The 3,605-nt window shown below is 36.7% G+C and overlaps 1 long non-coding RNA gene across 1 annotated transcript; it reads right to left on the bottom strand.

Annotated features, from left to right (window-relative positions):
* Positions 1 to 240: 240 nt before the first annotated feature.
* On the bottom strand, positions 241 to 1,890 carry LOC106919823 (uncharacterized). Its single transcript, XR_015761783.1, has 4 exons — positions 1,818 to 1,890; positions 1,285 to 1,332; positions 1,129 to 1,182; positions 241 to 500 (listed from the first exon to the last, which is right to left on the bottom strand). It is a non-coding gene; the product is annotated as an uncharacterized LOC106919823 (long non-coding RNA).
* Positions 1,891 to 3,605: the final 1,715 nt, after the last annotated feature.

Below are 3,605 nucleotides of genomic sequence, written 5' to 3'. Positions count from 1 at the left end.
TGTCCCTAAAATATATTAAAGTACCCAAATGAACATCAAATGGATTAATTCACACCCTGCAATAATGGTAGTGTTCATTTGTCATGAACACAGGTATGGACTACAAAAATCTCAGTCCAAATATGAAAAAAATAATGATCAAATAGAAATATGGTCACCAATTGATTTCCCTTGTTCATTACCAATGGGGTAATGTTTAGATCTATACAAATTAAAATGTATAATGGAATAAAAACAACATTGTTTTTATTGCAATTTTTATTTTTTGGAGCAAACCAAAACACAGGCTCTTATCAAGCTTAGTTTTTCAAAACAGTTTGACTAAAACCTTTAAACCCAAGTTCTTCTAGATACCACACAATACACATGACTCAAACAAAACAAAAAATCCTACTTAAACAGATTCAGAAGCAAACAAATCTGTTTCAACACCGCTGCAATTTCTGTAGGAGACCAGGGCCATTTTTGATTTCTCTGAGGATGGTCCTTTTCAGGATAATCTACAAACAAGAGAGACAATTTTACTTTTTAAAATATAAATCATATGTGGGAGTGTGCTATAAAAGTATGCTTGTGATAAAGTTTTACATTCCAGTTCTGTTTATTGTGTCCATTGAAGAGAACCCTTTGACAATTTGATTTCTCAACGTGCAATGAATTAAATATGTATCCACCTAAAATTATTTTTCTCCAATTTTTTTATTATTATTAAATTGATTACCAAGTTGTGAAACAGTGCATTTATTACACATAGAAATCAAGAAGCTACAACCCTGGTGTGTCAAATATAAACTATCACTCAAAGCTTCATTTTATATTACACTGCAAGCTTTATTACCTGTTACAGAACAAGGTCATGCTTGTCATGATTCATATTCTGTCCTGTCGATTCTGTGTTTAAGCAGTGTATTACTTGTTCATAATCAGCAACTAACTTTGTAAGATTGTTTCAGCCTTATTTTTTAAAAATTGCACAGACCCAACCACTTCTCTGCATGTTTCTTACTGTGCTTTTTAAAGCTAAGGATAATACTCAATTCTTGTAACATGTTATGATGAGCCTTAAGTCAGAATCTCTAAACCTTACCACTAAGTAAAGAACCACCATGAATAGGAAGACAGCCATACCATCTTGGGGTTCTGAGGGTTTTTCAGTTGGTGGAATAATCTCCTTTCCCTTTCCTGCAATACATTAGTAATACTTCAGGCCAACAAAATAAAAGATACAAAATTTCAAATCAGTTACTAAATGACCAATGAAAGGTTAATTGAAGTAAGTCATACCAGAAGAGTTCCCATGTAATTCAACAGGAGATTGAGGTTTTCTGCATCCTGTCAAATTAGAGATACAAAACAAGTTGTCTGTTATATTAGTCTTAACTGCACAGAAACCTAACCTTTAGCCAAAATTAAAGAACATTATTATATTGTGCAATGATTACTATGTTAAATTATTGAAAATAAATTATTAATCAGGAGGAGGGGGAGGGTTGTTAAGGTAGTCATATCTTATACTGTATCTGACAGCTTTTAAAAACATTAATTTAGAATTAACACCATGGTAGAACACTTTCGAGTAAAACTGTATATAGAGCTATGGTAAAGCTAGGCTAGTTGTTTGGGAATAGTATTTAAAACAAAGTCCCAATGATTGCCAGCAATATTACTCTATGGGTCATCTACACACAGCCCTCATAATGCTGTCCCCTGACAGGAACAAGCATTGCTGGGACTGTGTCTACTCTCCCAAAAACCCATGTCCACTAAAATCCCTGTCAGAAAAATTAGAAAGATTTCCAAGTCAGAAAGCTGTTCACCTGGGTTTCAGGAAATGAAGATAGTGATCCCATCGGTTTATCACATACAGTTTTGTCAGAGTGAGCAGAAACTTGTGGAGAAGACAGCAAACGAGTCATTAAGATTCATTTAAAATTAACTTCAACGTAGAACACCATAGAGTAACACTCTATAAAGAGCTACGGTAAAGCTAGGCAAATTGTTTGGCAATAGTCTTTTAAGCAAGGTCGTAGTGATTGCCAACAATATTACTCTTCAGGTCATCTACACACAGTCCTCTTAATGCTGTCCCCTGACAGGAACAAGCATTGCTGGGACTGTGTCTACTCTCCCAAAAACCCATGTCCACTAAAATACCTGTCAGAAAAATTTGAAAGATTTCCAAGACAGAAAACTGTTCACCTGCATTTCAGGAAACGGGGATAGTGATCCCAGCAGTTCATCACCTACGGTTTTGTCAGAGTGAGCAGAAACCTGTGGAGAAGACAACAAACGAGTCATTAAGATTCATTTAAAATGTACTTCAAGGTAGAACACCATAGAGTATCACAGTATAAAGAGCTACGGTAAAGCTAGACAAATTGTTTGGCAATAGTATTTTAAGCAAAGTCCTAGTGATCGCCAACAATATTACTCAACAATATTACTCTTCGGGTCATCTACACACAGTCCTCATAATGCTGTACCCTGACAGGAACAAGCATTGCTGGGACTGTCTACTCCCCCAAAAACCAATGTCCACTAAAATACCTATCAGAAAATTAGAAAGATTTCCAAGACAGAAAGCTGTTCACCTGGGTTTCAGGAAACGAAGATAGTGATCCCATCGGTTTATCACCTACAGTTTTGTCAGAGTGAGCAGAAACCTGTGGAGAAGACAGCAAACGAGTCATTAAGATTCGTTTAAAATTAACTTCAACGTAGAACACCATAGAGTAACACTCTATAAAGAGCTACGGTAAAGCTAGGCAAATTGTTTGGCAATAGTCTTTTAAGCAAGGTCGTAGTGATTGCCAACAATATTGCTCTTCGGGTCATCTACACACAGTCCTCTTAATGCTGTCCCCTGACAGGAACAAGCATTGCTGGGACTGTGTCTACTCTCCCAAAAACCCATGTCCACTAAAATACCTGTCAGAAAAATTTGAAAGATTTCCAAGACAGAAAACTGTTCACCTGCATTTCAGGAAACGGGGATAGTGATCCCAGCAGTTCATCACCTACGGTTTTGTCAGAGTGAGCAGAAACCTGTGGAGAAGACAACAAACGAGTCATTAAGATTTGTTTAAAATTAACTTCAACGTAGAACACCATAGAGTAACACTCTATAAAGAGCTACGGTAAAGCTAGGCAAATTGTTTGGCAATAGTCTTTTAAGCAAGGTCGTAGTGATTGCCAACAATATTACTCTTCGGGTCATCTACACACAGTCCTCATAACGCTGTCCCCTGACAGGAACAAGCATTGCTGGGACTGTGTCTACTCTCCCAAAAACCCATGTCCACTAAAATACCTGTCAGAAAAATTTGAAAGATTTCCAAGACAGAAAACTGTTCACCTGCGTTTCAGGAAACGGAGATAGTGATCCCAGCAGTTCATCACCTACGGTTTTGTCAGAGTGAGCAGAAACCTGTGGAGAAGACAACAAACGAGTCATTAAGATTCATTTAAAATGTACTTCAAGGTAGAACACCATAGAGTATAACAATATAAAGAGCTATGGTAAAGCTAGACAAATTGTTTGGCAATAGTATTTTAAGCAAAGTCCTAGTGATCGCCAACAATATTACTCTTCGGGTCATCTACAC

The sequence above is a fragment of the Poecilia mexicana genome, unplaced genomic scaffold, assembly GCF_051168715.1.
Source record: "Poecilia mexicana isolate PSO_F unplaced genomic scaffold, ASM5116871v1 scaffold_2, whole genome shotgun sequence".
In the NCBI taxonomy this organism is placed as follows: domain Eukaryota; kingdom Metazoa; phylum Chordata; class Actinopteri; order Cyprinodontiformes; family Poeciliidae; genus Poecilia; species Poecilia mexicana.
The sequence above is the reverse complement of the archived record's forward strand: the minus strand, read 5'-3'. Positions and strand labels throughout refer to the sequence as shown.